The sequence below is a fragment of the Elephantulus edwardii genome, unplaced genomic scaffold, assembly GCF_000299155.1.
Source record: "Elephantulus edwardii isolate Elephantulus edwardi_28Jun2011 unplaced genomic scaffold, EleEdw1.0 scaffold00083, whole genome shotgun sequence".
NCBI classification, from domain to species: Eukaryota; Metazoa; Chordata; class Mammalia; order Macroscelidea; family Macroscelididae; genus Elephantulus; species Elephantulus edwardii.
This window is the reverse complement of record NW_006399833.1, coordinates 6,939,276-6,949,895: the sequence shown is the minus strand read 5'-3', so window position 1 is coordinate 6,949,895 and position 10,620 is coordinate 6,939,276. Positions and strand designations below refer to the sequence as shown.

Below are 10,620 nucleotides of genomic sequence, written 5' to 3'. Positions count from 1 at the left end.
GTGCCAATCGCACTGTCTCTGACACACCCGTCCCGATTACCCCAGTCACTGAATCAATCCACCTCATAGAGGATCTTCCTCTCCTGCGCTGTCCCTCCACCCTCTCAAACATGACATGCCTCTCCAAGGACTGGTCCCTCCTTGCAAGATGTCCAAAGTATGTGAGATGAAGCTTCAGAATCCTTGCCTCTAAGGAGCAGCCTGGTTTCACCCTCTCTAGAATGAACCTATTCATTCTCTTAGCAGTCCATGGTATATTCAGTACTCTATCACCACAGCTCAAAGGCATCAATTCTCCTTCTGTCCTACTTGGTCATTGTCCAGTTCTCTGACGCATTCATTGCAAGTGATTGCAAAGATCATGGCCTGTATCAGGTGCACCTTAGTCTCCAGACTGACATCATTGCTCTTCAGTACTTTAGAGAGGTCCCTAACAGCAGACTTTTTCATTGTGATACGTCTTTTAACTTCCTGGCTGCTGGTATCAAAAGTTTTGACTGTGGAGCCAAGCAAACTAAAGCTGTGTACAATCTCAGTCTCTTCATCATCCATCCTGATGCTGATCTTTGTCTTCTTGATATTGAGCCTCAATCCATATTGAAGGCTGCAGTCCTTGACAGAGGAATGTCTGTGTTTCATTGACTATGCAAAGGCGTTTGACTGTGTGGACCACAACAAACTGTGGCTGACTCTGAGAAGAATGGGAATCCCAGAACACTTGATCATGCTAATGCGAAACCTATACTTGGACCAGGAGGCAGTCATCAGAACAGAGCAAGGAAACACTGCATGGTTCAAAATTGGAAAGGGTGTATGCCAGAGATGCGTCCTACCTCCATACCTTTTTCAACCTAGATGCAGGACAGATTATATGGGAGGCTGGGCTGTATGAGGAAGAATGTGGCATCAGGATTGGAGGAAGATTCATCAACAATCTGAGTTATGCAGATGACAGAACCCTGCTTGCTGAAATTGAGGAGGACCTGAGGCACTTGCTTCAGAAGGTTAAGGACTGCAACCTTCAATATGGATTGAGACTCAATATCAAATAATGACCTTACATACAACAAAACAAGATGCTGTCCGATCTTGCCCCATGTTCACAATCACAGTTATGTTTGAACCTATTCTTATAGCTACTGTGTCAATTCATTTCCTTGAAGTTCTTCCCTTTTTTAACTGATCCTATACTTTGCTGAGCTCGATACCCTTGTCTAGGGACATGCCCAAAGTAGAGGAGATGAAGTCTATCCATAGTCTGTTCTAAGGAGCATCATAAGGAGACAGATTACTTCTTCTAGCAGTCCATGATATGTATAATACTCTTTGTTAATACCATCATCCAAAGAAATAAATTCTGCCTTCCTTGTTCCTTGTCCAGATGATTGAGAATACTATGGCTTGAATGAGGTACACCTTAGTTTTCAAAGTGCTATCTTTGCTTTTTTTAACTCTTTAGAGAGACCTTTGGTAGTAGATTTGCCCAATGGAACATGTTTTTTGATATCTTGACTACCATTTCCATGGGCACTGGTTATGAATCTAAGTCAGATTACATCCTTGACAGCCTCAATCTTTTCGCCGCTTAAGACGTTGCTTATTGGTTCAGTTAAGAGGACTTTTGCTTTCTTTATATTGTGGTGCAATCCGACCTGAAGGCTGTATGTAGTCTTTGATCTGCATAAATAAGCATTTAAAGTCTTCTTTGCTTTCAGCAATCAAGGTTGTATCATATTACTCAGCAATTCCCCTTCTAGGTACATACTCAAGAAAACGGAAAAATTTATATACGCACAAAAATACACACATGAATGCTAATAGCAACACTATTCATAATAGCCAAAAAGGTGGAAACAATCCAGATAACCATAATACACTAACAAATTGTGATGTATTGACACAGTGGAATATTGTTATCCATGGGGGGGGGGAGAATGAAGCACTGTGACATGTCGTAATGTGAATGCACATTAAAAACACTATGCTAAGTCAAAGGAACCAATAAAAATAGATCACATACTTTTTTATTCCATTTATAGGCAATGCCTAGAACAGGTAAACTCATAGAGACAGAGAGTAAATTTGTGGTTGCTAAAAGACTTTGGGGTGTGAAACAATGTGCAATGAGTGCTAATGGGTACAAGTTTTCTTTCTGGTGTGATGAAATACCTTGAAGTTTAATAACGGTGTCAGCTCAACAACTGTGAATATACTAAAAACCCAAATGCACTGAATTGTACACTTTAAAATAGTAAATGTTATGTTATGCAAATTATACTTCAATAAAGCTATTACCAAAAAAATTGCTATATTGAAGCCCTTCTTAAAGAGAAATAATTTGTAGCCATTGATTTCCCTCTCTGGTGGCCTAGTGGGTAAAGACTTGCGCTTCCAGGCCAATTGCAGGAGGTTCGAATCCATCAGCTGCTCCACAGGAGACAGATGGACACTTTTCTTGGTTATTTATAGCCTCTGAAAAATCTACTGGAGGGTCAGCCTTTGTCCTGACTTGACAACAATGAGTTTAAATTTTTATTCCTCACATTGCAAATCCAAACAGGACTCCGAATGAATGGTGCCCAGGAAAGAAAGAGACTGATAAGGGATAGCAAAAGAATGGGTCTAAAATATAGTGGGAGGTTGCAGAGGGCAGGCGGGGAAGTTGGAGGTCTCTCTTGGAGGGACAGGCAGGGAAGACACTTAAGGTGAAGAGAAGAGACAAATTTCACCTACTTTGAATTTTGCAAAGATCCTGCTTGGATCACCTTTCATATCCTGGGCTGGGATCACAATTGATTAATGTTCTGGCATTTAAAGCTGTCCTGGAGAAAGGGCAAGTTATGGTTATTAAACAGAAGGCAGAAAGAAAGAAAAGAGGCAAAAATCCAAGGATATCTCTGATTCCAACTTTGAGAGGTTAGAAGGACCACATTTTTTCCAGGTGACTCAAATTGTTAATCTCTGGGTCACTGCATTTAGGTCAGCAGTAACGCCGCTACAAGTGGCATCAGTTTAAAGGATTAGAAGTGTCGTTCTAAATCCTAATCCTGGCCTTGGTATACTGTAGAGTAGTTCACAAAAAGATTTCCTCTTCCTCTTAATTATTTACTCTATTAATGGAATTTATCAGCCGATTGGATTCCTTGGCGGGACGGTGAATGCATAGAAGATGCTCTGAAATGGACACACGAGGGTAGCCATGCCAGCGATTTGCATGCAAAAGTGGTACATTGAAGACATTTGAGCTGTGAGTTACATGGTGAGTAGCTGATAGCTTTTGTTTACAGGAAAAATTATAAGGGGAGGTAAAGACTCAAACTCAAACAGTAGCAACAACAAAATCCATGTCCCTCTTGTGCTTTCAGAGTTCTGACTGAGATGTATTTGTTTTACTGTAAATATATTTAAAAGGGGAAAAAAAGAATAAAAGAAGGAAAGGAAGAACCTTTAAGACACGTTAAATTTAGGTTTGGACTCAAAGGTGCTCATTGAGGCTTTAATTTCATTTCTCTCAGGATTCTTTTTCATTTCTTCCTCATGTTGTCTTCCACAAGCTGTTAACTAGATTCAGGCCGTAACTGCAAAGATTAATCATCCGTAGACATTTTCAACCTGACACTCTATGATGAGGAACCATTTCCCTTGGCATCTCTTTGTCATCGTCTGTCTCTGAACATGTTTAAAGAACAGGCGTTTTCCTTGTGAAACCAGGCTTTCCCCTCAGATTGTGAAATGAAGTGAGGCATCTGTGCTCTGGCCACTTTCCTTGGAAGCCAGGGCTCAGGCAGCTGCTCATATCTGCGTTACCTAAGTAACAGCCCCAGAACAGCTTTGGGTCAGTAAGGTTCTATGTCTAAAGTTTCATAGCCAAAGTTTTATTTTCTTTATGGCCATTGTTTCCCATTAACCTGAGAGAAGCCTCCAAGTTGGCTTTTTGAAGATAGTTCTCTTTTACACAAGAGCTTCTATAACTAAACAACTAATAAACCCAGCAAGTTTCCTTTTCTCCTCCAGCTTCTCTCCTCCAATTTCTTTATTTTCCACTCTCCCATCTTTTCTTTGTTTCTCCCTGCCTTTTCTCTTTCACTCCTTCCGTTCATCCTTCTCTTAAGTCTTCCTTTCCCCCCTCCCTCCTTCTGTTTCTTCCTTCCCCCCCCTTCTCTATTCCCTGTCTTTTTCTTTACTCCCCCCAGAATATGCTTTCTTCTGCAAAATCTTGCCTTGGGAGATCAAGATTAAATGCATGCAATGCAGAACTTTCTTGTTTTAAATTCATTCATTGTTGCACAATTTCTTCCCTCTCCCTTGCCCCCACCAGTCCAGTTTGCAATGCACTCTTATTCCAGATTGTTGTCCTACTCAGACATACAATGCCTACTCATATATTCCTTTCAGATGGTTCTTCCCCTCATCTGTTCCAATGCGTGCTCTTTATCTATCCACTCTTTTCCTATTCTTCCCCCACCCCTTTGGTGTCATTCCTATTTTATAACAATGGTGTTAATGCACTATTTGTCCTTTTGTGACTAATATTTTCACCTAGCATAATGTCTTCCAGGCTTACCCACGTGGTGCAATAGTTTATGATGTCATTGTTTTTCTATGCTGTGTAATATTCAGTTGTGTGAATGTATCATAGTTTTTCTTTCAATCCGTTTGTTGATAGACACTTGATTCTCTCTAGAGGGTCCTAGAAAAGTCAATAATACCATCTGACATGGAGCTGAGAAAGAAAAACAGGGAAAACTTTCAGCTCTAGGCTTGTTATTTATCATGCTGTTAACAAAGGAAAAAGAGCAAGAATAAATGGCCTATGACATATGGCTTAAAGAAGGGTCCATGTTGTTAATGTATAAAGTTGGGAAAGATTGGGGGGGCAGAAATAAACTTTCGGAATATGTTATGGAACAGGCATTGTGATTAGGAGAAGGACCTGGATTATAATATAAAGTGCCAGTCTCACATCTAGGAAGATGGATGATCACTTTGATCTGAGCAGAACTAAAAATCTTTCCCTTTCGCTCTTCAAAAGTGACCCACTCCTTTGCCTACCTGCAATGACACTTGAATTTGAAATTTTACTATTCCGAATTAACTTTGGCATCAACTCACCATCCGCTATTAAGATACAAGCACTCTTGACAGGAGTGTAATAGAGGAAAGCGGCAAATACTATCATTATTAACTCATATTTAGAGTGGATTATTTAAAAGGGGGGTGTCTTTCCCTAGATTGATTTTTCTCTCCATTAATAGAGAGGGCAGCAAGGCTGGACTTTTCAAGGCAAACTACTTTCAAGACAATTCTGAATGAAGCATAAAATAGAACCTTTTCAAAGATGTAGGATTTAGAACACATTTCCTTTGTACTCTACGTCTTCTCATCATCATTTATTCTAGTAAAATATTAAGCACCTACTGCTCTGAAGGACTTGGCAAAAAATAAGGCTCCAGGAATTGATGGAATATCAATTGACATATTTCAACAAACAGATGCTGCCCTGGACATACTCACCAGGTTATGCCAAGAAATCTGGAAGACAACTATCAGGCTAATTGACTGGAAGAGGACCCTATAAATTCCCATTAAAAATGTGCCCCAACAGTTGTTGTTAAGTGTCATCGAGTCATAGGCGACTCATAGCGACCCTATGAATGAAAGTTCTCAACACTTGCGTGACTTTCATCCTTTCTCCAGGTTCATAGAGTTTCTGGAGGCAAGCTATTTACGGAAGTGGATGCCACTCCTGCTTCCAAGCTTGTTTTAATAGGGGAGCTCCACCAAACACTGTCCACCATGGGTAACCATTCTCGCATTTGACACATCAGCGTCACAGTGTTCTGCTTCACAGCAACCACAAGTTACCTCTGTATGGCAAGTGGACACACCAGGGCTATACGACCTAGAAGAATGTTTGACCCAAAACAATTAAAAACAATCCTGAGGGCCACAGATTAGAGTCACCCACCTTTAGCTTGGTAGCATCACTTTATGTGCCCCAATAGAGTATGGAAATTATTGAACATATCACTAATATCATAAGCAAGCAAAATCCTGCTGAAGATTATTTGAAAACAACTGGAACAGTACATTGACAGAGAAACTACCAGAAATTCAAGTTGGGTTTAGAAGAGGTCGTGGCATTAGAGAAATTATTGTCAATGCCAGGTGGATCTTGGCAGAAAGCAAAGAGTACCAGAGGAATGTCTATCAGTGTTTCATCCACTATGCAAAGGCATTTATCTGATTGTGTGGATCACAACAAATTGTGGCTAATGTTGAGGAGAATGGGAATCCCAGAACAGTTAAGTGTGCTTATGCGAAACTTATTCTGGGACCATGAAGCCGTCCTCAGAACAGAGCAAGGAAACACTGCATGCCTGAAAATCAGGAAAGGAGTGTGTCAGGGATGCATCCTGTCTCTAGACCTTTTCAATCTACATGCAGAACAGATCATTCAAGAAATAGGACTTTATGAGAAGGAATGTGGTGTCAGGATTGACAACCTATGATATGTAGATGACACAATTTTGCTTGCTGAAACAGAAGAAGACCTGAAGCGCTTGCTGCAGAAGGTCAAAGATTGTAGTCTTCAATATAGATTGAAGCTCAACATCAAGAAGACAAACATCCTCACCACAGGGCTAATTGACAGCACCATGAGAGATGGAGAAGAGATTGAGGATGTTAACAATTTGAGCTTGTTCGGCTCCACAATCAACATTCCTGGCACCAGCAGTCAGGAAATCAAAAGACAAATTGCATTGTCAGGGACCTCTCCAGAATCCTGAGAAGCAACAATGTCAGCCTAGAGACTAGGGTGTGCCTGATCCAGGCCATAGTCTTTGCAATTACTTGCTTATGCATCAGAGAGCTAGACTAAGGATGGCAGAAGAAGAATTGATGCCTCTGAGTTGTGGTGCTGGAGCAGAGTACCATGGACTGCTAAGAGAACAAACAAGTCCATCCTGGAGAGGGTGAGATCAGGCTGCTCCTTGAAAGCAAAAAAAAAAAAAATTTTCAGGCTGCCATCTTTATTGTGGTAGAACAGAAAGCAAAAATTTTGAATCTCCGTCTGACACACTTTGGACATGTTGCAAGGAGGGACCTACCAGTCGTTGGGGAGGTACATCATGCTTGGTAGGTTGGAGGGACAACATAAGACAGAAAGACCCTGGATGAGATGGATTGACTCAGTGAATGAGGTAATGTGGTAGGTGTGTCAGAGATGAGGAAATTGGCTCTGGATAGAGCAGGCTTCAGAGCTGTTGAACATAGGGTCTCTATGAGTCGGAGGCACATAACAACTACAACAACGATATATCAGTGGGAGAAGAAGAATGGTCCCTCTCCTCCCCAATGATTTACTGCCTCTGAAAACCTGCTGGAGAGTCAGTTATGAGCAGGTTCCGACTTGATGACCTACAACAACACGAATACTTTCTGTCAGTTACTATGCAGGACACTGGAGATTCAATGGTGAGCCACAGTAAGAAAGGAATTCACCAATTTCCACTTGAATACCAGCCACATGATGAGAATTATTGCTTTACCCTGGCTGAGGGATCAAGCAATAGTTTCTTTTCTTGGGTGGGATTTCTTGGTCAGGCCCTCTTTTTGCCCCCATCTTTTCATAGTTACTGGCCACCTACAGACCAGAAGTTTGAATTGTTGCTGTCTAGTTGACTATGACTCATAGTGACCCTATGAACAATGGATCTGCTCTCTGTCCTATCCTGTGCCATCCTCATCATCTCTGACATGTTTGAGTCCATTGCTGCATTCACTGTGTCAATTCACCTTATGAGTCTTCTCTTTCACTGATCCTTCATCTTTTTAAGCATGATGTCTTTTTCCAAGGACTGATGTATCCTGAAAACATACTGAAAGTATATGAGACAAAGTTCCACCATGCTTGCTTGCAAGGAACACTCTGGTTTCATTTTCTCCAATATGGACATGTTTGTTCTTTTAGCAGTCCATAAGCTAGTCATTACTAGCCTCCAATACCACAACTCAAAGGCATAGATTCTTCTTCTGCTATCCTTAGTCATTGTTCAACTTTCAGATGCATAGAAAGTAATTGAGAAGATCATGGCGTGGATCAGACACATATTAGTTTTAAATGGACAACATTGCTCTTTAGCACTTTAGAGAGGCCTCTGACAGCTGATTTTATCCAATGTGACACAACTTTTGATTTCTTGACTACTGGTACCAACATTGTGGATCCAAGCAAGAGGAAATCATTGACAACGTCAACCTTCTCTACATTATGATGCTGTCCATTTGCCCAATGGTGAGAATTTTTGTTTTTTGATGTTTTCAGTTCACTTTCAGTGAACAAGATGGTGTCATCTGTATAAGGCAAGTTGTTGATAAGTCTTCCTCCAATATTGATGCCACATGTTTTCTTCATAGAGTCCAGATTCTTGAGTATGCAAAGTGAATAATTAAAGAGAAATTATACAGTCCTGATGCACACCTTTCTTAATTTTGAACCATGAAGTATTACCTTGCTCTGTCCATTCAACAGCCTATTGATCTAGGTCTAGGTTTCTCATAAACACAATAAGTGTTCTGGGATTCCTATTCTTCTCAATGTTAAACATAATTTGTTGTGATTCATAGAGTCAAGAACGTATGCCTTTTACAGTGTGAAAAGCAACATATACGAACTTCATAAGCAGATCAGTATAAAAGAAAAATTTATTTAAAACGAAAGAAAGATATGCCTTTGAGTTGTGATGCTGGAGAAGGCTATTGAACATACACCATGGACTGTCAAGAGAACAAACAGAATCTGTCTTAGGGAAGATGAAACCAGGTTGCTCCTTGGAGGCAAAAATTTTGAAACTCCTTCTCACATACTTTGTGCATGTGGCCAGGAGGGACCAGTCCTTGGAGAAGGATATCATACTTGGAAGGGTGGAGGATCAGGATAGGAGAGGAAGACACTGGAGGGGATGTATTAACACAGTGGCAGGGGTAAAGGGTGTAGTTGTGTCACAATGAGATTGGCTCAGGATAGGACAAGGTTTAGAAGCTATTGTTCATAGGGTTGCTATTTGTCATAGTCGACTTAATGCCATATAACAACAGTAAGAGATTGTCAGCAGGCCTCCTGGCCTTAGCCAACTGGGAACAAATCTTCAAATATAGTGTCCCCTCAGAACTTGCTGTTCTGAATTTTGGTCTCATCATCTGTAAAGGAGTGTGAAATTAACACCTACCTCAAGGGGCTATAATGAGGTTTCATTTTTTGTTTCTTTGGTTTTGGATGGACCATAGCCTCCACCCAAGCAGATATATGCATACCCATGTTTACTGCGGCTTTGTTCACAACAGCAAAGAATTGGAAACAACCTAAGTGCCCATCAAGAAACAAATGGATAGAGAAGTTGTGGTATATTTACACAATGGAATACTATGCTGCATTGAAAATCAACGAACTCATGAAATATTATTCAAAATGGGTGACCCTGGAGGACATTATGCTGAGTGAAATATCTCGGTCACAAAAGGACAAATACTGCATAGTGCCACTCATAAAATGGGACTGACATTGGGATTTGGGGGAGACTGAGAAAGATGGGATAAATTATGTGCACTACCTTGAAACAGATGAGAGAGAGAACTGTTTAAAAGGGATCTATGATTAGGTATTATTGTCATGACAGGAGTCCAGAAGGAAGGCTGCATAGTGGACTTGGGGGGAGGGATTGTATAACAATGAAAGAATTTTTCTTATACTTTTCAAAACAAAGGCTGAATAGTGGAGTGGACTTGGGGGAAGGGATTCTATAACAATGAAAGAATTTTTCTTTTACTTTTCAAAGAGAAGAGCGAACTGGGGCAAGGGGAGGTTGGGCAGGGAGAAAAGTGCAACAGTGAAGGAATGGAAATCCAAAGTCTCTGTAAACTTTCATTAAAATTAATAAAAATTTTAAAAAGGAAAAACAATAAAAAAGGTTATATGTGTAAAAGAGGTTAGCCCAGTGTCCAAATCATAGCAGAACTAAAATACCAAACTAGTTATTGTCAAATAGGCTTTAATTCATGGTGACTCCACTTGTTGCAAAGTTAGACTGCTTCTATAATGTTGGGCTTTTTAAAAAAATATTGTTGTTGAGAATGTATACAGGAACTTACACAAATTCCACAGTTTCTACATGTACAGTTGAGCAACATTGATCATATTCTTTGAAATGTGCAACCATTCTCCCTCTCCTTTTCTGAGTTGTTCCATCCCAATTAACATAAACTCACTGACCCCTAAGATCCCTATCTAATCTTTCTAGTTGCTGAGTTGATGTTTCAATTTGAACCCATATAGATACCATACTTTTATGCAAACAGTGCATGTGTTTCATATATATCTATCTATATCTAAATATGACTTTGAGTCTATCCCACCTGAATTTCAGAACCATCTCAGGAACAGGTTTGAGGCTTTGGACACTAATGAGTGAAGGCCAGATGAGTTGTGGGAGGATATCAAGGGTATCATCCAGGAAGAGTGCACATGGTCATTGCAAAGACAGAAGAGGAAGAAAAGACCAAAATGGATGTCAGAAGATACTCTGAAAATTGCACTGGAGCGCAGAGAAGCCAAAGCAC

General features: G+C 40.4%; 1 protein-coding gene across 1 annotated transcript in view; it reads left to right on the top strand.

The window, feature by feature from the left end:
* Positions 1-3,063: 3,063 nt before the first annotated feature.
* The window catches only part of GUCY2F (guanylate cyclase 2F, retinal), a 208,437-nt gene continuing 200,880 nt past the window's right edge, over positions 3,064-10,620 (top strand). Inside the window, exon 1 of the mRNA XM_006889911.1 lies at positions 3,064-3,259. The gene's annotated coding sequence lies outside the window, so the exon portion shown is untranslated. The remainder of the gene's footprint in view (positions 3,260-10,620) is intronic.